The 25,000-nt window shown below is 46.4% G+C and overlaps 2 non-coding genes across 2 annotated transcripts in view; both read left to right on the top strand.

Moving 5' to 3' along the window:
* The first annotated feature begins 23,971 nt into the window (after positions 1-23,971).
* LOC131292639 (5.8S ribosomal RNA) lies at positions 23,972-24,126 on the top strand. Its single transcript, XR_009190255.1, has one exon. It is a non-coding gene; the product is annotated as a 5.8S ribosomal RNA (ribosomal RNA).
* Positions 24,127-24,613: 487 nt separating this feature from the next.
* The window catches only part of LOC131292632 (large subunit ribosomal RNA), a 4,091-nt gene continuing 3,704 nt past the window's right edge, over positions 24,614-25,000 (top strand). The window contains exon 1 of the ribosomal RNA XR_009190249.1: positions 24,614-25,000. This exon is cut by the window's right edge and continues 3,704 nt beyond it. This is a non-coding gene — a ribosomal RNA (large subunit ribosomal RNA).

Below are 25,000 nucleotides of genomic sequence, written 5' to 3' on the forward strand. Positions count from 1 at the left end.
ATGGTTAGCAAGCGTTGTGATTCAATGGCCCTACCGGGCAAACACTTTGGGTTCGCAAGGACTTGGAGTGCCGGGACGGGTTGGCGGATCCAACACTCTGGGTACCTCCGGGTACTTGGGGTTGGTTGAGGACTTGGTGAACAAACACTTGTTGTAAACTCTCCGGATGTACTTCGGGTGTCACCTGTTGTCCGAGGCCACTTGCATGGTAGCAAGCGTTGTGATACAATGGCCCTACCGGGCAAACACTTTGGGTTCGCAAGGACTTGGAGTGCCGGGACGGGTTTGCGGATCCAACACTCTGGGTACCTCCGGGTACTTGGGGTTGGTTGAGGACTTGGTGAACAAACACTTGATATACACTCTTCGGATGTACTTCGGGTATCGCCTGTTGTCCGAGACCACTTGCATGGTTAGCAAGCGTTGTGGTCTAATGGCCCTACCGGGCAAACACTTTGGGTTCGCGAGGACTTAGAGTGCTGGTAGTGGTTGGCGGACCCAACACTCTGGGTACCTCCGGGTACTTGGGGTTGGTTGAGGACTTGGTGAACAAACACTTGTTGTACACTCTCCGGATGTACTTCGGGTGTCACCTGTTGTCCGAGACCACTTGCATGGTTAGCAAGCGTTGTGGTCTAATGGCCCTACCGGGCAAACACTTTATGTTCGCGAGGACTTGGAGTGCTGGTAGTGGTTGGCGGACCCAACACTCTGGGTACCTCCGGGTACTTGGGGTTGGTTGAGAACTTGGTGAAGATACCCCTGTCACCTTGTTCGAGGCCACTTGCATGGTCGCAAGCGTTGTGATACAATGGCCCTACCGGGCAAACACTTTGGGTTCGCAAGGACTTGGAGTGCCGGGACGGGTTTGCGGATCCAACACTCTGGGTACCTCCGGGTACTTGGGGTTGGTTGAGGACTTGGTGAACAAACACTTGATATACACTCTCCGGGTGTACTTCGGGTGTCACCTGTTGTCCGAGGCCACTTGCATGGTTAGCAAGCGTTGTGGTCTAATGGCCCTACCGGGCAAACACTTTGGGTTCGCGAGGACTTGGAGTGCTGGTAGTGGTTGGCGGATCCAACACTCTGGGTACCTCCGGGTACTTGGGGTTGGTTGAGGACTTGGTGAGCAAACACTTGATATACGTTCTTCGGATGTACTTCGGGTGTCACCTGTTGTCCGAGGCCACTTGCATGGTCAACGGTTGAGGTGGTAATGGCGGATCGGTGCTGTAGGGTGCCGGCCTGTTGGCTGCCTTGGCCGGGTTGGTTGGTTAACACTTGATTGAGCTTGCACCCGAGGGTAATGGCACTTGAAGGTGGGTACCGGCCAACTGACCTGGTGTGTTGGTTGGTTGGTGAACACTTGGCGGTACTTGCACTTGGCTGTGCTTGGACTTGAAGGTGGGATCTGGCTGGCCTAGGCCATTGGTGGTTGGTTGGTTGGTTAGTCCTTAGCTGGGCTGGCTGGCTGGCTGGCCATCGGTGGTGTGGTGTGGTGTGGTGTGTGGAGTCGAGCATCGCGCGCCGTTGCCTTCTTCGGAGTGTTGTGGGTACGCAAGTGCTTGCAGTGCAAAGAGGTTGGTGATGGAGTGACATTGCCTTCACCATGGAGTTGCGGGTACTTAGGTACTTGCAAGGAGATGGTGGTATGGTGGTGTTGCGTGTGTGGTGTTCGATTAGAAAGATATAATTTCTAAGTCCGGATTAGTGCTGTCAGTGGGGCCGCCGCTAACAGGTCCTGCACGGCCACCGTGGGGCTTGACTTGGCGCTATTCCGGACTTGGGGCGATCACGATGTCCCCGTGCGGGACTTAGAAGATGGAAGAACACAAGTACCCTTATCCCATGACTTGTGAGCGATTGGCATACGTTACCACATGAAGAGAAAAATTGGCTAAGTCCCGGATCCATATTATATGAAGAGAAAAATCGGCTAAGTCCCGGATCCATATTATATGAAGAGAAAAATTGGCTAAGTCCCGGATCCATATTATATGAAGAGAAATATCGGCTAAGTCCAGGATCCATATATAATAACCTAATAATCGGCTAAGTCCCGGATCCATATTATATGAAGAGAAAAATCGGCTAAGTCCAGGATCCATATATAATAACCTAATAATCGGCTAAGTCCAGGATCCATATTATATGAAGAGAAAAATCGGCTAAGTCCGAGATTGGGTCTGTCAGACATACACTTTCAAGATACCACACAAGCAAGCAAGATGGCCTAGTGATGGAACCATATAATATGAAGAGAAAAATCGGCTAAGTCCGAGATTGGGTCTGTCGGAAATACACTATCAAGTTACCACACAAGCAAGCAAGATGGCCTAATGATGGATCCATATGATATGAAGAGAAAAATCGGCTAAGTCCAGGATCCATATAATATGAAGAGAAAAATCGGCTAAGTCCCAGATTGGGTCTGTCAGAAATACACTTCCAAGTTACCACACAAGCAAGCAAGATGGCCTAGTGATGGATCCATATGATATGAAGAGAAAAATCGGCTAAGTCCCAGATTGGGTCTGTCAGAAATACACTTCCAAGTTACCACACAAGCAAGCAAGATGGCCTAGTGATGGATCCATATGATATGAAGAGAAAAATCGGCTAAGTCCCAGATTGGGTCTGTCAGAAATACACTTCCAAGTTACCACACAAGCAAGCAAGATGGCCTAGTGATGGATCCATATGATATGAAGAGAAAAATCGGCTAAGTCCAGGATCCATATAATATGAAGAGAAAAATCGGCTAAGTCCCAGATTGGGTCTGTCAGAAATACACTTCCAAGTTACCACACAAGCAAGCAAGATGGCCTAGTGATGGATCCATATGATATGAAGAGAAAAATCGGCTAAGTCCCAGATTTCGTCTGTCAGAAATACACTTCCAAGTTACCACACAAGCAAGCAAGATGGCCTAGTGATGGATCCATATGATATGAAGAGAAAAATCGGCTAAGTCCCAGATTGGGTCTGTCAGAAATACACTTCCAAGTTACCACACAAGCAAGCAAGATGGCCTAGTGATGGATCCATATGATATGAAGAGAAAAATCGGCTAAGTCCAGGATCCATATAATATGAAGAGAAAAATCGGCTAAGTCCCAGATTGGGTCTGTCAGAAATACACTTCCAAGTTACCACACAAGCAAGCAAGATGGCCTAGTGATGGATCCATATGATATGAAGAGAAAAATCGGCTAAGTCCCAGATTGGGTCTGTCAGACATACACTATCAAGTTACCACACAAGCAAGCAAGATGGCCTAGTGATGGATCCATATAATATGAAGAGAAAAATCGGCTAAGTCCCAGATTGGGTCTGTCAGAAATACACTTCCAAGTTACCACATGAGCAAGCAAGTTACCACATGAAGAGAAAGCCGGCAAAGTCCGGGAATGTTACCACATGAACTGGAAAATGGGCAAAAACCTACCTTCACAGGGAACGTGAATAAGTAAGGCTGTAGACATCGGATCGACAAGCCAAAGACTGATATGGAAAGGAAATGAGTAGTACTAGCTTTCCTGAGAGTTGCAGAGCTTAGACTGCATATGAACGAAAGTTATTAAGCGTCAAAGTCAGAGAAGTTACCCAAAGGAACACAAGTTCCAACTTAGAGCATGTATACCGCCTAGACGGTAAGAGGTACGGCCAGGCTGAGGAATAAGGAAATGTTGGCCAACATGTTCCCTAACTATCCCCCGAAGACCGCAAAGCAATCCAACATCAACCAAGAAAGTTATAGCCCGATCAAGGAAACACCTACTTTGCACCGATATTGCACCAAATACATGTACCAAGCACCTTCGGTTGCATACCTGCAGGGGTTTACCATAGTAGGCCATGGAAGACCGATATACCGAACATAATCACTTTCTATCTCCTCGGGTGTTTGAGATAGCGCTTTGCGGTACAAGAACGAAAGTTAGACTAAATCTTGGTGCATCTTTTTGCCCAAGATCACAAGACCCTATCTACCAAGGCAAGAAAGTTGTGTGGGGACAAAATGTCCAAAAGTGCCCAAAGTGGCACACTTGAACCATATATTCGAGAAAAACACAAGTGTGGGCCCGAGCTAGCAAGTTGAAATGTTCTGACCGTCAGTAGCCCTAGTTGAGGTGCACTTATCATTATATGAGGCCAACGTGCCAGCTAGTCTCTAAAGGGGCGATATGGGTGTTCCAAGGTTTGTACCCAATTGAGGAAAAAACAGGGTAAGATACGGTGTACCGCGAATAACTCGGGCTATAGATGTCCGATCGATGAGTTTGGCATATGTATGGAAAGGTCTCGACGAGACCTAACTACCCTGAAAGTATGAAGGCAAAGACTTGAATGACCGGGAAGTTATTAAGTGCACAAGTGGTAAAGTTGCACCAAAGTCCATGTTACCCGAAGTGGTACATGAACACCCAATATTCGACCAAAACACAAGTTTAGAGACGAGCTAGCGAGCTACATTGTTCAGACCGTCAGTAGCCCGCATCAAGACACGCATTTCATTATATTGAGCCTAGCCGCTAGCTCGACTCGAAGTCGGTCATATGGTTGGTTGATGGTTTGGACCGACCACGTGGTGTACCAAGGTGATGTACCTTTCATGAATTAAAACTCTGGCTGTATGGCACTGAGCGACAAGCTAAGGTGTGATTTGGAATAGTCTTGAGTGGGACTATTTAGGAAAAATGCGAACAAAAAATCACAAAGTCCTTGGGCGAAGCTATTAGCGAAACATAGAGCAAATTGGTACCAAAAACTATGGAAATGGGACTTGAGTCAAAAATAACCGCAAGTTGGAGAAGAGATAGCAAGCTTGCGTAGAACAATTATATTTGTTGCATGGTATCACCAACAAAAAAGTATATGGGGCCAAGGTGCTGGCTGGCCTCCAAAGTGGAGATATGGGCGATCCAAAGTTTGTACCCAAGTACGAACAAGTATGGAAAAAACAGGGTAAGGTACCAAGTACCATTAATAACTTCGGCTGTAGATGGCCGAGCGAGGCAAACGGCTCACCGTTGGAAAGGTCTTGGGGAGACCTATCTACCCTGAAAGTTTCATGAGGCTGAGTTGAAAGACCACGGAGATATTAGGTGATGATGGTCCAATTCGGGGACCAAGTCGCAGGAAATGGCGCTTGACCAAAATCACCCTTGGAAGGTGAATACCGGCTTACCGGTAAGAGATAGCGACTTGGCGTAGAATATTCATAAGTTGGGCGTGTAGGGACGCAACTTTTATTATATGGGGCCAACCCGGTCAGGGTGCTCCAAGTCGGTCGTTTGGTTGGTTTATGGTTTGGGCCGACCACGTGGTGTGCCAAGTTGAGGTACCTTTCATGAATTATAACTTGGTCAGTTTGCCACCGAGCGACAAGCTGCGGTGTGTTTTGGAATGGTCTTGAGTGGGACTATCAAGGAAAAATACCAATCGAAAATCAGCTTGTCCATGGCCGAAGCTATTAGTGAAACATATAGCAAAATGGGTCCAAAAACGAATGAAATGGGAATTGGACCAAGAATAACGGCAAGTTGGAGAAGAGATAGCAAGTTGGCGTAGAACAATTATATTTGGTGCATGGCATGACCAACAAAAAAGTATATGGGGCCAAGGTGCTAGCTGGCCTCCAAAGTGGAGATATGGGCGATCCAAAGTTTGTACCCAAGTACGAACAAGTATGGAAAAAACAGGGTAAGGTACCAAGTACCATTAATAACTTCGGCTGTAGATGGCCGAGCGAAGCAAACGGCTCACCGTTGGAAAGGTCTTGGGGAGACCTATCTACCCTGAAAGTTTTATGAGGCTGAGTTGAAAGACCACGGAGATATTAGGTGATGATGGTCCAATTCGGGGACCAAGTCGCAGGAAATGGCACTTGACCAAAATCACCCTTGGAAGGTGAATACCGGCTTACCGGTAAGAGATAGCGACTTGGCGTAGAATATTCATAAGTTGGGCGTGTAGAGACGCAACTTTCATTATATGGGGGCAACCCGGTCAGGGTGCTCCAAGTCGGTCGTTTGGTCGGTATATGGTTTGGGCCGACCACATGGTGTACCAAGTTGAGGTATCTTTCATGAATTATAACTCGGTCAGTTTGCCACCGAGCGACAAGTTGCGGTGTGTTTTGGAATGGTCTTGAGTGGGACTATCAAGCAAAAATACAAACAGAATATCAGCTTGTCCATGGCCGAAGCTATTAGTGAAACATATAGCAAAATGGGTCCAAAAACGAATGAAATGGGACTTGGACCAAGAATAACGGCAAGTTGGAGAAGAGATAGCAAGTTGGCGTAGAACAATTATATTTGGTGCATGGTATGACCAACAAAAAAGTATATGAGGCCAAGGTGCTGGCTGGCCTCCAAAGTGGAGATATGGGCGATCCAAAGTTTGTACCCAAGTATGGCAAAAACTGGTAGAGGTACCTTTCATGAATTACTGCTCAGGCTGTATGGCACTTAGCGGGACGCTTGGCTCTGGTATGGAATAGTCTTGAGTGGGACTATCAAGGAAAAATACGAACAAAAAATCACCATGTCCACGGACGAAGGTATTAGCGAAACTTAGAGCGAAATTGCGACCAAGTCGCTGGAAATGGCCCTTGGACCAAGTATACCGTCAAGGCGGTACGAGATAGCGAGTTGACGTGGAATATTTATAAGTTTGCCTCTACGAGACGAAAGTTTAGTTATATGGGGCCAACCCGCTCAGGGTTGTCCAAGTCGGTCATATGGCTGATCGAAATTTTCGACCAAGTACTGAGAAAACAGGGTAAGGTACCGTGTACCTCGAATAACTTTGGCTGTAGATGTCCGAGCGAGGCAAACGGCATAGCGTTGGAAAGGTCTTGAGGTGTTCTAGGCACCCTGAAAGTTTGAAAAGGCTATCTGGAAAACTCGTGGAGATATTAGAGAAACATTGGGCCCAAAAGATACCAAGTCGCAGGAAATGGGCCCTCCAAGAACACCCTAAAATCCCAATTACGGCTAAGTTGCAGGCCAGCTAGCGAAGTGAAATGTTCTAGGCATAACTAGAACACGTTAATGCGCAACTTTTTGAATCAGAACTTTTTTCGATATCTGGCCCCCAAAGGGGGGATATGGGCGATCAAAGGATTTTTCCAAGTTTCGGTACTTTTTACGGTATCGCTCATAGCTCCGGCTGTATGCAAGCAAATGACAATCTAAGACATGATTTGGAAAGGTATTGAGCAGTACTAACTTACGTTAGAACACAGCGAAGCGCTATCGGTTCATGGCAAGGCCGATATAAGCAGTCAAAGATGAAAAATGTTGACAAAATGAACAAAAATTACCTTGGTACGCGAATAGCGGCCAGGGATGAAGAGGTACGAAGGTGGTGTAGAAGAATTATAATTAGGGCTTGGTACGCTCTAAAAGTTTGCCGAAGACCGCAAAGCGCTCAGACCCATAGAAAGTGGCCATTTGGGCCGAACAGTGCGTGCAAAGAGGTGAAAATGCAAAAATTGCACTTTGGGGGGCGATTTGCGGGGGGAAGGAGGGGTCGGAGGGCAAAATGTCCCTTGACCAAAAAGTCTTATCTCGTCGAGATCTACAACATTGCCGAAGACCGCAAAGCGCTAGCTCGCAATCGAAAAATCGAGAATTTGAAAATTTTCTAAGTCTTGGGCTCCCTAAGGAAAAGTTTCAAAAATCACGTTTGTCCCCAATTTTGAAGGGGAAGGAGTCGGTTCCGGGGCATGGTGTCTTCGGCAAAAAGTCTTATCTTTTTGCGTACTTTCGACTAGTTCAATAAAAATTTTTGACCCAAAATTTGTTCGGCGGACCCCTAGGTCGAAAAACCCGAAAAAAGTCGAAAAAAGTCGAAAATGTCGAAAAATGAGAAAACCTCATATTCGGACTCTACACGAGCCCCAGATATTGAAAAGTGAAATCCGCGGTCGATTTGGAACAAAAAATTGACCTAGGCAAAGTTGTATGGAGGTAGGGACCCCTGAGAAAAAAGTTTGGTCCCGAGGCTCCTTGGACCACCAAGTCCCTAGGTCGGACCAAAATCGGAAAAAATCCGACCAAAGTCGAAAGTGTCGAAAATTTTAAAAAACCCCTTTTGGGGCCCTATGGCCTCCCTAGATAATGAAAAGTGAGGTCCGCGGCCGATCCGGAAGAAAAACTTGACCTAGGCAAACTTGTATGACGGTGGGGACCCAAAAAAATTTCGATGAGTGTAGTTTAGACAGGCCGGAAAATGTATCGGTGGTCCGTATCAAGGGACGTCTTTTAGTTCCATGGGGTGGTGGTCGTCGAACAAAGTCGCCTAGGTCGACCACCAGAAAGACCAGTCGTGTTGTAATGGATGTTTTGACCACTTTACTAGGGAAACCTAGTAGGTCGAAGCAAATTTGGGGTTCGAGATGAGTTGGTGAAAGTTGGTCCAACCTAGGTGTGCTTGGTGGAGGTTGACCATGAAAGTAGAGCATGATAGGAATGACCATAACTTTGGTTCTAGATGTCGGATCGGTACACTTGAGGCAGTTTTGGAAAGGTGAAGGCCTGCTCTAGCTATGTTTCCTACCAAGCTGAGCGCCTACTAGTGACCCGGAGGAGGTATTAAGGGTCAAAGGCAAAAAGGGGTACCCTAAAGTGCATGTGACCAAGAAAATGGGAAAAACGGTATCGCCTATAGCTCAGGCTGTATGGCTCGGATCGGAAAGCTTGGATATGCGTTGGAAAGGTCTTGACGAGCGCTAGCTATGTGTCCTACCAAGCGAAGCGCTAGGTGTTGAGCAAGTCGGTCATATTAGAGGGCAAAGGTGAAAAATGGTGGTTTAGAGGCGAAAATTCACCTTATGATCGAAAATAGCGGGCGAACGATAAGAGCTACGAACACGGCGTAGAACAATCATAAGTACGTTACCACAAGACCTAACTTTGGCCAATATAGAGCGAGAAGATCGGAGGTACCCATCAGGGTGATATGGCTGGTTCAAAGTTGGACCAAAACGAGACTTGAGAAATGGGTTGAAACACGGTATCGCGAATAACTCAGGCTGTATGGAACGGATCGACATGCTAAGATCAGTGTTGGAAAGGTCGAACCGAGCGCTAACTATAATCCCAAACAACCGAAGCGCTAAGTGTTGAGCAAAACTGAGTTATTAAGCGACAAAGTGGAAAAATAATACCAAAATTTCCAAAAATCACACAAGACCAAGAATACCGAGCAGGCGGTAAGAGATAGCGGGTTGACGTAGAATACTTATAAGTTTGCCTCTACGAGACCTAAAAGTCGTCCATAGACAGCGAGAAGATCGAACCACTCTGGAAGGGTGATACGAGTGGTCAAAAATTGGCAAAAATGAAACATGGCTAAAATGGATTTGACTTGTGCACCGTATAGCTCCGGCTGTATGGCATGGATTGTTAAGCTAGGATATGTTTTGGAAAGGTAACACCCAGCGCTAGATACGACTAGAAGAAAGCAAAGCGCTAACTAGCATGATTTGGAAGTTATTAAGTGTCAAAGTCGAAAAATGTTACCAAAATTGAAACTCGAGTACATTGGGCCAAAAAGTACAAGTTGTGAAATTTGGACTTACGAGTAAAATACCGAGCAGGCGGTAAGAGATAGAGACTTGGTGTAGAACAATTATATGTTGGGCATGTTATAACCTATATTTGGCCCGAACATAGTGACGAGATCGGTGGTACCCAAAAGGGTGGTACAGGTGTTAGATGGTTTTCCCAGAGCATAAGCTCCACATGATATGGAAAACGGGAAACATCATAACTTCGGCTGTATGGCATGGAATGGAACGAACAAGGTATCGATGGAAAGAGAAAAGGTAGCGCTAACTATAATTTCTACCAAGCAAAGCGCTAGCATGTGACCGTTCGGGTGTTATTGTGAGTCAAAGTCAGAAATTGTTACCACGAGAGGCGAAAATCCGACTAAGTCCATGAATACCGGGCTGGCGGTAAGAGATACGGCTTGGCCGTAGAACATTTATAAGTTGGCCAATACAAGACCTAAGTTTCGTCCATAGACGACAAGAAGATCGAAGATACGTGAAGGTGAGATATGGGCGTCCCAAAGTGGGCCTTTGAAAAAGTGACAAACTTCCCTTATAACAGCATACACCAAATATCTCTGGCTCTATGGCACCGAATAAGAAGTTGAGGTCAGCGATAGAAAGGTGATAGTCAGCGCTAAATATCATACGAACAGAGTGAAGCGCTAAAGGGAAAGGATCTTGGTGATATAAGGTGACAAAGTCGAGAAAAGTTGCCTCAAAATCATGAAAAATGTGAAAAAATTACTAAGTCCCGGGTGCCTTAAGGGCAGGTTGATCGAATGTACCGAGCTGGCGGTACGAGATAGAGACTTGGTGTAGAACAATTATATGTTTGGCATGGCAAGACCTACATTTGGTCAATACAAAAAGAGAAGATCAAAGAAACCCGTAAGGGTGATATTTGTGTCCAAAGGTAAAAAGCACTAAGTCTTGGGAAACTTATATGAAGAAAAAGGACCCTGATGGGTCATATAGGATGGATCGAAAAATCGGCTAAGTCCCAAAATGGGGATGTCAGAACTACACTCAAATGTTACCACACCAAGCAAGGCAAACTTATATGAAGCAAAGGACCCTGATGGGTCATATGGTATTGGTCGAAAAATCGGCTAAGTCCCAAAATGGGGATGTCAGAACTACACTCATGTGTTACCACACCAAGCAAGGCAAACTTATATGAAGGCAAGGACCCTGATGGGTCATATGGTATTTTACGAAAAATCGGCTAAGTCCCAAAATGGGGATGTCAGAACTACACTCAAATGTTACCACACCAAGCAAGGCAAACTTATATGAAGGCAAGGACCCTGATGGGTCATATGGTATTTTACGAAAAATCGGCTAAGTCCCAAAATGGGGATGTCAGAACTACACTCAAATGTTACCACACCAAGCAAGGCAAACTTATATGAAGCAAAGGACCCTGATGGGTCATATGGTATTTTACGAAAAATCGGCTAAGTCCCAAAATGATGATGTCAGAACTACACTCAAATGTTACCACACCAAGCAAGGCAAACTTATATGAAGGCAAGGACCCATATGGGTCATATGGCATTTTACGAAAAATCGGCTAAGTCCCAAAATGAGGATGTCAGAACTACACTCAAATGTTACCACACCAAGCAAGGCAAACTTATATGAAGCAAAGGACCCTGATGGGTCATATGGTATTTTACGAAAAATCGGCTAAGTCCCAAAATGATGATGTCAGAACTACACTCAAATGTTACCACACCAAGCAAGGCAAACTTATATGAAGGCAAGGACCCTGATGGGTCATATGGTATTTTACGAAAAATCGGCTAAGTCCCAAAATGGGGATGTCAGAACTACACTCAAATGTTACCACACCAAGCAAGGCAAACTTATATGAAGCAAAGGACCCTGATGGGTCATATGGTATTTTACGAAAAATCGGCTAAGTCCCAAAATGATGATGTCAGAACTACACTCAAATGTTACCACACCAAGCAAGGCAAACTTATATGAAGCAAAGGACCCTGATGGGTCATATGGTATTTTACGAAAAATCGGCTAAGTCCCAAAATGGGGATGTCAGAACTACACTAAAATGTTACCACACCAAGCAAGGCAAACTTATATGAAGGCAAGGAACCTGATGGGTCATATGGTATTTTACGAAAAATCGGCTAAGTCCCAAAATGATGATGTCAGAACTACACTAAAAGGTTACCACACCAAGCAAGGCAAACTTATATGAAGGCAAGGACCCTGATGGGTCATATGGTATTTTACGAAAAATCGGCTAAGTCCCAAAATGGGGATGTCAGAACTACACTCAAATGTTACCACACCAAGCAAGGCAAACTTATATGAAGGCAAGGACCCTGATGGGTCATATGGTATTTTACGAAAAATCGGCTAAGTCCCAAAATGGGGATGTCAGAACTACACTCAAATGTTACCACACCAAGCAAGGCAAACTTATATGAAGCAAAGGACCCTGATGGGTCATATGGTATTTTACGAAAAATCGGCTAAGTCCCAAAATGATGATGTCAGAACTACACTCAAATGTTACCACACCAAGCAAGGCAAACTTATATGAAGGCAAGGACCCATATGGGTCATATGGCATTTTACGAAAAATCGGCTAAGTCCCAAAATGAGGATGTCAGAACTACACTCAAATGTTACCACACCAAGCAAGGCAAACTTATATGAAGCAAAGGACCCTGATGGGTCATATGGTATTTTACGAAAAATCGGCTAAGTCCCAAAATGATGATGTCAGAACTACACTCAAATGTTACCACACCAAGCAAGGCAAACTTATATGAAGGCAAGGACCCTGATGGGTCATATGGTATTTTACGAAAAATCGGCTAAGTCCCAAAATGGGGATGTCAGAACTACACTCAAATGTTACCACACCAAGCAAGGCAAACTTATATGAAGCAAAGGACCCTGATGGGTCATATGGTATTTTACGAAAAATCGGCTAAGTCCCAAAATGATGATGTCAGAACTACACTCAAATGTTACCACACCAAGCAAGGCAAACTTATATGAAGGAAAGGACCCATATGGGTCATATGGCATTTTACGAAAAATCGGCTAAGTCCCAAAATGAGGATGTCAGAACTACACTAAAAAGTTACCACACCAAGCAAGGCAAAGTACCTAGGTGAACCCTAGGAAGAAACACGGACCAAGTCAGATGGCCTAAGTCAAGAGAACAAGTGACCTAGGCAAAGTTGTATGACGGTGAGGACCCTGAAAAATCTGGTTAGTGTAGTTTAGACAGGGGAGGTTTTTGGGTCGGCTGAACCTCCTTATTTTGGGTTTTGACCTCCTCAAGAAGCTACACCTAGGCAAACTGCCTAGGGTGAAAGTGCGAAGACCAATCGAATAGTAAGACAAGTTTTGACCGATCGCCCTAGGCAAGCTTGTATGAAGAAAGGGACCCTATGGGTTATATGGAAATACATGAAAAATCGGCTAAGTCCCAAAATTGGGATGTCTGAACTACACTAAAAAGTTACCACATCAAGCAAGGCAAAGTACCTAGGTGAACCCTAGGAAGAAACACGGACCAAGTCAGATGGCCTAAGTCAAGAGTGCAAGTGACCTAGGCAAAGTTGTATGACGGTGAGGACCCTGAAAAATCTGGTTAGTGTAGTTTAGACAGGGGAGGTTTTTGGGTCGGCTGAACCTCCTTATTTTGGGTTTTGACCTCCTCAAGAAGCTACACCTAGGCAAACTGCCTAGGGTGAAAGTGCGAAGACCAATCGAATAGTAAGACAAGTTTTGACCGATCGCCCTAGGCAAGCTTGTATGAAGAAAGGGACCCTATGGGTCATATGGAAATACATGAAAAATCGGCTAAGTCCCAAAATTGGGATGTCTGAACTACACTAAAAAGTTACCACATCAAGCAAGGCAAAGTACCTAGGTGAACCCTAAGAAGAAACACGGACCAAGTCAGATGGCCTAAGTCAAGAGTACAAGTGACCTAGGCAAAGTTGTATGGCGCTGAGGACCCTGAAAAATCGGGTTAGTGTAGTTCAGACAGGGGAGGTTTTTGGGTCGGCTGAACCTCCTTATTTTGGGTTTTGACCTCCTCAAGAAGCTACACCTAGGCAAACTGCCTAGGGTGAAAGTGCGAAGACCAATCGAATAGTAAGACAAGTTTTGACCGATCGCCCTAGGCAAGCTTGTATGAAGAAAGGGACCCTATGGGTCATATGGAAATACATGAAAAATCGGCTAAGTCCCAAAATTGGGATGTCTGAACTACACTAAAAAGTTACCACATCAAGCAAGGCAAAGTACCTAGGTGAACCCTAAGAAGAAACACGGACCAAGTCAGATGGCCTAAGTCAAGAGTACAAGTGACCTAGGCAAAGTTGTATGACGGTGAGGACCCTGAAAAATCTGGTTAGTGTAGTTCTGACAGGGGAGGTTTCTAGGTCGGCTGAACCTCCTTATTTCGGGTTTTGGCCTCCTCAAGAAGACAGACCTAGGCAAACTGCCTAGGGTGAAAGTGCGAAGACCAATCGAATAGTAAGACAAGTTTTGACCGATCGCCCTAGGCAAGCTTGTATGAAGAAAGGGACCCTATGGGTCATATGGAAATACATGAAAAATCGGCTAAGTCCCAAAATTGGGATGTCTGAACTACACTAAAAAGTTACCACATCAAGCAAGGCAAAGTACCTAGGTGAACCCTAGGAAGAAACACGGACCAAGTCAGATGGCCTAAGTCAAGAGTATAAGTGACCTAGGCAAAGTTGTATGGCGCTGAGGACCCTGAAAAATCGGGTTAGTGTAGTTAAGACAGGGGAGGTTTCAGGGTCGGCTGGACCTCCTTATTTCGGGTTTTGGCCTCCTCAAGAAGACAGACCTAGGCGAATTGCCTAGGGTGAAACTGCGAAGACCAATCGAATAGTAAGACAAGTTTTGACCGATCGCCCTAGGCAAGCTTGTATGAAGAAAGGGACCCTTAGGGTCATATGGAAATTCATGAAAAATCGGCTAAGTCCCAAAATTGGGATGTCAGAACTACACTAAAAAGTTACCACATCAAGCAAGGCAAAGTACCTAGGTGAACCCTAGGAAGAAACACGGACCAAGTCAGATGGCCTAAGTCAAGAGTATAAGTGACCTAGGGAAAGTTGTATGACGGTGAGGACCCTGAAAAATCGGGTTAGTGTAGTTAAGACAGGGGAGGTTTCAGGGTCGGCCAGACCTCCTTATTTCGGGTTTTGGCCTCCTCAAGAAGACAGACCTAGGCGAATTGCCTAGGGTGAAACTGCGAAGACCAATCGAATAGTAAGACAAGTTTTGACCGATCGCCCTAGGCAAGCTTGTATGAAGAAAGGGACCCTATGGGTCATATGGAAATATACGAAAAATCGGCTAAGTCCCAAAATTGGGATGTCAGAACTACACTATAAAGTTACCACATTAGCAAGGCAGACTTGTATGAAGAACGGGACCCTGGTGAAAGTAGCAAATATCCCAAACCGAACATGAATATTATACACACAAGAGTACGAACATAAAGGAACACGGACCAAGCGTACCGAGAGAATCGGTACTATAGAACCCTCGTGGTTCTACACAAAGACTTTATGTTAGGGGTTCAAGCCCCATAGTACTCAAACGGTGACAGTAGCAAATATCCCAAAACGAACGTGAATCTTATTCACAAGAGTACGAACATAAAGGAACACGGACCAAGCGTACCGAGAGAATCGGTACTATAGAGCCCTCGTGGTTCTACACAAAGACTTTATGTTCGGGGTTCACACCCCAAATCGAACGTGGAATTTACTTTCTGATGGTCATGCGGTCGTCCAAAGGGGTCTAGTATCCTGGGATGACAAGCATCACGGGCACAGCTCGTATCAAAACAGTCGAAGAGGCCCGCGAAAGCTTGCTTTCCATGGCTATGCGATGCACAAATTGAGTTTACTCACCGTAGTATAAAACGAACGAACCGAACCTATCCGAGTAGGGATAATGGGCGCAGTAACATACTTCTGTGACCCAGCGAGAGTTGAACGAGGTGACATGAACTGTCAGTGGCTTATATCAGATGGGATACATACATGAGATTGCTTTCAAATCTACACTCGAAAACCTAACCAAGTAAAAGCGAACGTGGGGAGGATTCGAAACCGGTAACGAAATCTTAAGCTGGAAAGAGTCATCACTATGGATACATATTATGCGAAACCAATCAAGTGCTCAGTACTGATCCAAAACCTAAGAGCACTAGTGAACACCTTATTCTCACCCTAGTTCACATCCAAGTGATCGACCACGTGTGTGAAGCAAAGACCAATCGAATTCCTCAATGGACTGAACACTATGAACAAATGGCCAAAAACGTTATAACTATCCAAACATCCTACTATCTAGCGAAAGTCATCACGATGGAACCATACAATGATCTTAACCTATAGCGCTCACCTATTCCTACCCAGAGTGCAAGTGAACATATTGCTCACCCTAACCAGTTCACATCCACGTGATCGACTAACATACCGAAGTTACCACAAGTCAAAGTTATACGTTTACAAGCGCAAGACCAATCGAAAACCCCGAAAGCAATCTCGACCCAAAATGTATTATCCGTGAGTGTAGTCGAGTCTCGTACTCGTCATCTGTAATCGTCGGATAGAATATCCAGTACACGGTTGTCTTTCCAAATGAAATCTACATACAGAACTCGCTCTTGGCAAACGGGTGGCATTGGCGCAATCAGGAGCGAGTTCCCGTCCGGGTGCCAAGTGATTGGCAAATGTCTGGGGGAAAGCAACCATATATTGATTTGTCTGTTAGTGTACTGGGTGTTTGAGGTATGTAGTATCCACGCTTGGTTGGGTGTGTCAGAGGACCATGGATGCGTTCACAACCCCAATTGGGGTACATCGGGAATGATTTTGTGGAACCGATGTGCCCGGCACACACTAAGTTTTGTTGCAAGTTAATAGTGTGCCATGTCCGGGGGGGTTGTGATTAAACTCTGGTGAATTGCGTACTGTGGTGATTGGGGTATGAAAGCCCCGCAGTTGCAATGATCGGACGCGCCTAGCGTGTCCTTTAGTTGATGGTAGGGAAATGAAGGCCCTTGTCAGCTCACCTAAGTATTCATGGAAGTTTGGCATAAGGTCGCTGTGGTAGGGGTATGAAGGCCCCGTCAGCGCATGCACAATCGGGCGCACGTGCGCTTAGCGGAGTCGAATGCCGCTCAAGTGCCTGTCCGGTGCATCGGGTGTGTGTGATACGAGGGCAATGAGGTTCGCACGGGGGCTCGCCTCCCGTGTGCTACCGGACTTGACAACATATAGAACGTGGTGTTTGCTCCTCCGGGTGCAATGGGACAATGAACATTCGAACGCAAAGTCGGAATTCTGGTTGATCCTACCAGTAATATACGCTCGTCTCAAAGGTTAAGCCATGCATGTCTAAGTACAAACAGATTTAATGTGAAACCGCATAAGGCTCAGTATAACAGCTATAATTTACGAGATCATCAACCTAGTTACTTGGATAACTGTGGAAAATCTAGAGCTAATACATGCAACATGCCAGGACCCTCGCGGGAACTGGTGCACTTATTAGTCAAACCAATCGCGGGTTCTCCGTGTCATTGAGTTGAAGTCTGGATAATGATGCTGATCGTATGGTCTCGCACCGACGACAGATCTCGCAAATATCTGCCCTATCAACTATGGATGGTAGTATAGAGGACTACCATGGTTGCAACGGGTAACGGGGAATCAGGGTTCGATTCCGGAGAGGGAGCCTGAGAAATGGCTACCACATCCAAGGAAGGCAGCAGGCGCGTAAATTACCCAATCCCGGGACGGGGAGGTAGTGACGAGAAATAACAATATGAAACTCTTTAATGATGTTTCATAATTGGAATGAGTAGAGCATAAATCCTTCTACGAGGATCAAGTGGAGGGCAAGTCTGGTGCCAGCAGCCGCGGTAATTCCAGCTCCACTAGCGTATATTAAAATTGTTGCGGTTAAAACGTTCGAAGTTGATACTTGTCCAACACAGTCCGGCTCCGCCGACCCGGTCAACCCGTGGTCGGTGGGCCAAGTCGGAATCTGGTTGCGACTCAATGGTGTGGTAGGGCACCAAGTCTGTGTCATGGTGTGCCCTTCAACGGGTGCAAGTGTAACATAGAGCTCGACCGCTCACGTTTACCTTGAACAAATTAGAGTGCTTAAAGCAGGGTGCCCAAACGCCCTAGAATAATCTTGCATGGAATAATGGAATACGACCTTGGTCTAATCTTTCATTGGTTTGTACTCAGACCGGAGGTAATGATTAACAGAAGTAGTTGGGGACACTAGTATTACGGCGCGAGAGGTGAAATTCGTAGACCGTCGTAAGACTAACTAAAGCGAAGGCATTTGTCAAGGATGCTTTCTTTAATCAAGAACGAAAGTTAGAGGATCGAAGGCGATTAGATACCGCCCTAGTTCTAACCGTAAACGATGCCAACTAGCAATTGGGAGACGCTACAACCAGGTGCTCTCAGTAGCTTCCGGGAAACCAAAGTCAGGTTCCGGGGGAAGTATGGTTGCAAAGTTGAAACTTAAAGGAATTGACGGAAGGGCACCACAATGAAATGGAGCTTGCGGTTCAATTTGACTCAACACGGGAAAACTTACCAGGTCCGAACTTATGGAGGTGAGACAGATTAATAGCTCTTTCTCAAATTTAAGGGTAGTGGTGCATGGCCGTTCTTAGTTCGTGGATTGATTTGTCTGGTTAATTCCGATAACGAACGTGACTCACATATGCTAACTAGAACGCAGTCAGCGTTAATGCGTCGATGCCGATTGGAACGGGTTAGGACCTTTCGGTGGAGTATGACCTGACACCTTCGCTGTTCGTGTGCGCAAGTGCACTTACGGTACGCTGCTTAGCAGGACAATTTGTGTTTAGCAAAATGAGATCGAGCGATAACAGGTCCGTGATGCCCTTAGATGTTCTGGGCTACACGCGTGCTACAATGTGGGTAGCAGCGTGTCTCCTATTCCGAGAGGAACGGGAAATCACTCAAATACTCACTTAGTAGGGATTATGGATTGCAATGGTCCATATGAACTCGGAACTTCTAGTAAGTGCTGGTCATCAGCCAGCGTTGAATACGTCCCTGCCCTTTGTACACACCGCCCGTCGCTACTACCGATGGATTATTTAGTGAGGTCTTTGGAGATGATCGTTCGCTGGATCCTCGTGAACCGCGTCTGCTTTATCGAAGTTGACCGAACTTGATGATTTAGAGGAAGTAAAAGTCGTAACAAGGTTTCCGTAGGTGAACCTGCGGAAGGATCATTAGTGGCCAAGTGATCCTTCCAGAAGTCCGAACCTGCGGGTTGAGACTTCGGCACAAGTTGCCATATGATAATTGACGAAACACTATAGAAGTCCGAACCTGCGGGTTGAGACTCAGGCACAAGTTGCCATATGAAAGTTGACGAAACACTAACAAGTCCGAACCTGCGGGTTGAGACTTAGGCACACGTTGCCTTATACATGACTTCGAACAAATACACAAGTCCGAACCTGCGGGTTGAGACTTAGGCACAAGTTGCCTTATACATGACTTCGAACAAATACACAAGTCCGAACCTGCGGGTTGAGACTTAGGCACAAGTTGCCATATGAAAGTTGACGAAACACTAACAAGTCCGAACCTGCGGGTTGAGACTTAGGCACACGTTGCCTTATACATGACTTCGAACAAATACACAAGTCCGAACCTGCGGGTTGAGACTTAGGCACAAGTTGCCTTATACATACATTGGCCAAATAAACAGAAGTCCGAACCTGCGGGTTGAGACTTAGGCACAAGTTGCCATATTATATTCGATCAAACACTAAGTAGTCCGAACCTGCGGGTTGAGACTCAAGACCGTAACAAGATGTCACTATACAAGTCCGAACCTAAGGGTTGAGACTTAATGCGATCTAGATACCAAGTTGACATCCAATACCTGTTGAGCAAAACCAAAGATTCCCTGTTCTCGAATGATTACACTATATAACAGGGAATCATGAAGAAATCAAGCAAGCGTGAAACAAAGTCATCACTTGGGCATGCTCGATAGCCAACCACATGACCTTAACCTAAGAGAGCATGCAAACCACATGATACCTATAAACGATTAACCCGCCCTAGTTCAATCGTTCACCAAGTGATGACTTCAGTATGGCTAAGAGAAAAACTTTTAAATGGGAAAAACTCTAAGTCCGAACCTCCGGGTTGAGACTTCCGCGTCGGAGGTGGGCGCACCTCCTATCCGAAAGATGATGAATCAGGGGTGTTCGGTCAGCAATGGTCGGATGCCCCGTCGTAGTCCAACTATGACAATCAAAGTCAAGACCTCCGGGTTGAGACTTTCCGCGAGTACAAGCATAAAGGAACACGGACCAAGCCGTACCGAGAGAATCGGTACTAGAGCCCTCGTGGTTCTACATTGAGAGAGCCCTCGTGGTTCTCATTAGGGGCTTTATGCAAGTCGTACTCAATACTGTGGTGTGAAGTATAAAGTATAGTCCTCGCCTGGTCCACGCTGCTTCGGCGGTCCTGGGTAAGATAGTTAATTCTAGCTTGCCCTATAGTGGAATGAGGACACTTAATGCTTCGTCTTTTAGCGGCGGCTAGACTCCTCCTCACGGGGAACGAGTTGACGCGCACAGCGGCGGCTTACGCACTATGGCAATCATGGATGCCTGAAGATTCCGTGAAGTTCTCCCCTGGTCCACGCTGCCTCGGCAGTCCTGGGTAAAATGGAATATTTCCAGCTTGCCCTATAGTGGAAGAGGACTATCCAACAATACAAAGTCAAGACCTCCGGGTTGAGACTTTCCGCGTCGGTGGTGTCGCGCACCGCCTATCCGAAAGATGGTGTAACAGGGGTGTTCGATCAGCAATGGTCGGATGCCCCGTCATAGTCCAACTATGACAACCAAAGTCAAGACCTCCGGGTTGAGACTTTCCGCGTCCGGAGGTACGCGTACCGCCTACCCGAAAGATGGTGTGCTTCTGGGGTATTCGATGAGTCGGATACCCCGTCGTAGTCCAACTATGACAATCAAAGTCAAGACCTCCGGGTTGAGACTTCCGCGTCCGGAGGTACGCGTACCGCCTACCCGAAAGATGGTGTGCTTCTGGGGTATTCGATGAGTCGGATACCCCGTCGTAGTCCAACTATGACAATCAAAGTCAAGACCTCCGGGTTGAGACTTCCGCGTCCGGAGGTACGCGTACCGCCTACCCGAAAGATGGTGAATCAGGGGTGTTCGATCAGCAATGGTCGGATGCCCCGTCGTAGTCCAACTATGACAATCAAAGTCAAGACCTCCGGGTTGAGACTTTCTAAGAGTACAAGCATAAAGGAACACGGACCAAGCCGTACCGAGAGAATCGGTACTAGAGCCCTTGTGGTTCTACATTGAGAGAGCCCTCGTGGTTCTCATTAGGGGCTTTATGCAAGAAGTACTCAATACTGTGGTGTGAAGTATAAAGTATAGAGTCCTCCACTGGTCCACGCTGCTCCGGCGGTCCTGGGTAAGATAGTTCATTCTAGCTTGCCCTATGTGGAAGAGGACTCAATACCCTACCTGTTGAGCTTGAAACAAAGTCATCACTTGGGCATGCTCATATTGCCATACACAATTACATTATATTCGAATGAGCATGCAAGCGACCCTATATAGACCGAACCAAAACGATAGATACCGCCGTAGTTCACCCCCACCAAGTGATGACTTCAGTATGGCTAGTGTGTGAAGTATAAAGTATAGTCCTCCCCTGGTCCACACTGCTTCGGCGGTCCTGGGTAAGATAGTTAGTTCTAGCTTGCCCTATGTGGAAGAGGACACAATACTTAATACTTAGAGTACAAGCATAAAGGAACACGGACCAAGCCGTACCGAGAGAATCGGTACTAGAGCCCTCGTGGTTCTACATTGAGAGAGCCCTCGTGGTTCTCATTAGGGGCTTTATGCAAGTCGTACTCAATACTGTGGTGTGAAGTATAAAGTATAGAGTCCTCCACTGGTCCACGCTGCTCCGGCGGTCCTGGGTAAGATAGTTCATTCTAGCTTGCCCTATGTGGAAGAGGACTCAATACCCTACCTGTTGAGCTTGATACAAAGTCATCACTTGGGCATGCTCATATTGCCATACAATATTCCATTATCTACTAATGAGCATGCAGCTATATGATTATAACCTGTAAACGATTACCCCGCCGTAGTTCAGCGCTTCAACCAAGTGATGACTTCAGTATGGCTAGTGTGTGAAGTATAAAGTATAGTCCTCCCCTGGTCCACACTGCTTCGGCGGTCCTGGGTAAGATAGTTAGTTCTAGCTTGCCCTATGTGGAAGAGGACACCATACTTAATACTGTGGTGTAATGAACAAAGTATAGTCCTCCACTGGTCCACGCTGCTTCGGCGGTCCTGGGTAAGATAGTTAGTTCTAGCTTGCCCTATGTGGAAGAGGGCATACAAGACAAAGTATAGTTCTCCCCTGGTCCACGCTGCTTCGGCGGTCCTGGGTAAGATAGTTAATTCTAGCTTGCCCTATGTGGAAGAGAGCATACATGAACCAAGAACGAAGGTTATGATCGAGGAATGATTCGACAACTAACCGATGGTATGAAATGTGAAGAATTCAAGCAAGCACACAATCAAGTCATCACTTGGGCATGCTCGATAGCCAACCCTATGACATTAACCTAGTAGAGCATGCGAAAACCAATATATATGTAAACGATGCCCCTCCCTAGTTCAGCGCTTCAACCAAGTGATGACTTCAGAATGGCTAAATCAAATCGGTTCAAAACATACCATCGGTACCCTATTGAAACACACAAGTCGATATCAAACCTCATGATTGTGTAGTCCTCCACTGGTCCACACTGCTCCGGCGGTCCTGGGTAAGATAGTTCATTCTAGCTTGCCCTATGTGGAAGAGGGCACATTACTCAATACTGTGGTGTTATGAACAAAGTATAGTCCTCCACTGGTCCACGCTGCTTCGGCGGTCCTGGGTAAGATAGTTAGTTCTAGCTTGCCCTATGTGGAAGAGGGCATACAAGACAAAGTATAGTTCTCCCCTGGTCCACGCTGCTTCGGCGGTCCTGGGTAAGATAGTTAATTCTAGCTTGCCCTATGTGGAAGAGAGCATACATGAACCAAGAACGAAGGTTATGATCGAGGAATGATTCGACAACTAACCGATGGTATGAAATGTGAAGAATTCAAGCAAGCACACAATCAAGTCATCACTTGGGCATGCTCGATAGCCAACCTCATGACATTAACCTAGTAGAGCATGCGAAAACCAATATATATGTAAACGATGCCTCCCTAGTTCAGCGCTTCAACCAAGTGATGACTTCAGAATGGCTAAATCAAATCGGTTCAAACCATACCATCGGTATCCTATTGAAACACACAAGTCGATATCAAACCTCATGATTGTGTAGTCCTCCACTGGTCCACGCCGCTTCGGCCGTCCTTGGTAAAATGGAACATTCCAGCTTGCCCTATGTGGAAGAGGGCACATTACTCAATACTGTGGTGTGAAGTATAAAGTTCAGTTCTCCCCTGGTCCACGCTGCTTCGGCGGTCCTGGGTAAGATAGTTCATTCTAGCTTGCCCTATGTGGAAGAGGACACTTCATACTTCGTCTCTAAGCGGCGGCTTGACTCCTCCCTACGGGGAACGGGTTTACGCGCACAGCGGCGGCTTACGCACTATGGCAGTCATGGATGCCTTACGTTTCTATGAAAAGTGTGTTCCTCCCCTGGTCCACGCTGCTTCGGCAGTCCTGGGTAAGATAGTTAGTTCTAGCTTGCCCTATGTGGAAGAGGACACGTAGACTTACTGTGGTGTGAAGTATAAAGTTCAGTTCTCCCCTGGTCCACGCCGCTTCGGCCGTCCTGGGTAAAATGGATTCATCCAGCTTGCCCTATGTGGAATGAGGACACTTTATGCTTCGTCTCTAAGCGGCGGCTTGCTCCTCCCTACGGGGAACGGGTATACGCGCACAGCGGCGGCTTACGTTATGGCAGTCATGGATGCCTTACGTTTCCATGAAAAGTGTGTTCCTCCCCTGGTCCACGCTGCTTCGGCAGTCCTGGGTAAGATAGTTAGTTCTAGCTTGCCCTATGTGGAAGAGGACACGTAGACTTACTGTGGTGTGAAGTATAAGGTTCAGTTCTCCCCTGGTCCACGCCGCTTCGGCCGTCCTGGGTAAAATGGATTCATCCAGCTTGCCCTATGTGGAATGAGGACACTTTATGCTTCGTCTCTAAGCGGCGGCTTGCTCCTCCCTACGGGGAACGGGTATACGCGCACAGCGGCGGCTTACGCAAGTTAGTCACCCTCGGCAGTGGATCACTCGGCTCATGGATCGATGAAGACCGCAGCTAACTGCGCGTCATAATGTGAACTGCAGGACACATGAACATTGATAAGTTGAACGCATATTGCACGTCGTGGGAACCTACCATGATGTACAGATGACTGAGCGCTTATATTTGAGAAATGTATCGCATACATTTAACTACGCCGTGACACCCGTCACGAGACGTGCACCATGATGTTAACTAGGGTCGCGACGACCCGCTAGCATTAAAGAACCCGTGGTTTACAATATACTGGCATTGGAATTCGAAGTATTTAGAGCGTCCGTGTTCCCGCGTGAGGCGGAAGTACGAGGAGAAGGCGTGCTTGTGGTGTCTGTGGTGGTGTTTACTGATGTCTAGCTTCAGCTTATTTATTTATTTAAATAGAAGCGAAGATGTCAAAGTAGCGTCGAAGCAGCAGCGGTAGCACAAATGATTCAAGTATGGAAGTTGACCAAAGGAACACAAACAAACTAGCGTATGGGCAATGGAAGGTATCAGTGAGTTAAACCACACGCGGGCTAACAGCCCGTTAACCGAGTCCAACGGTACATATTGGACATTGAAACAAAGTAGTCGCAAGCCAGATGTGACGATAACAACCGCAAGGTACATAAGCCTCAGTTCATGTGTGACAACCCCCTGAATTTAAGCATATTAATAAGGGGAGGAAAAGAAACCAACCGGGATTCCCTGAGTAGCTGCGAGCGAAACGGGAGAAGCTCAGCACGTAGGGGTGGCGGCCAGTCCGTCTATCCGATTCCGTGTACTGGTGCGTCTCACTATCCGTCATCTTAGCGCTTTTCAAGTCCAACTTGAATGTGGCTCAGAACCCATAGAGGGTGATAGGCCCGTAGAACAGCGCCCGTTGGATGATGGACCGAGCGTGCCATGGAGTCGTGTTGCTTGATAGTGCAGCACTAAGTGGGAGGTAAACTCCTTCTAAAGCTAAATACAACCATGAGACCGATAGTAAACAAGTACCGTGAGGGAAAGTTGAAA

This window comes from Anopheles ziemanni (assembly GCF_943734765.1).
Source record: "Anopheles ziemanni chromosome X unlocalized genomic scaffold, idAnoZiCoDA_A2_x.2 X_unloc_8, whole genome shotgun sequence".
NCBI classification, from domain to species: Eukaryota; Metazoa; Arthropoda; class Insecta; order Diptera; family Culicidae; genus Anopheles; species Anopheles ziemanni.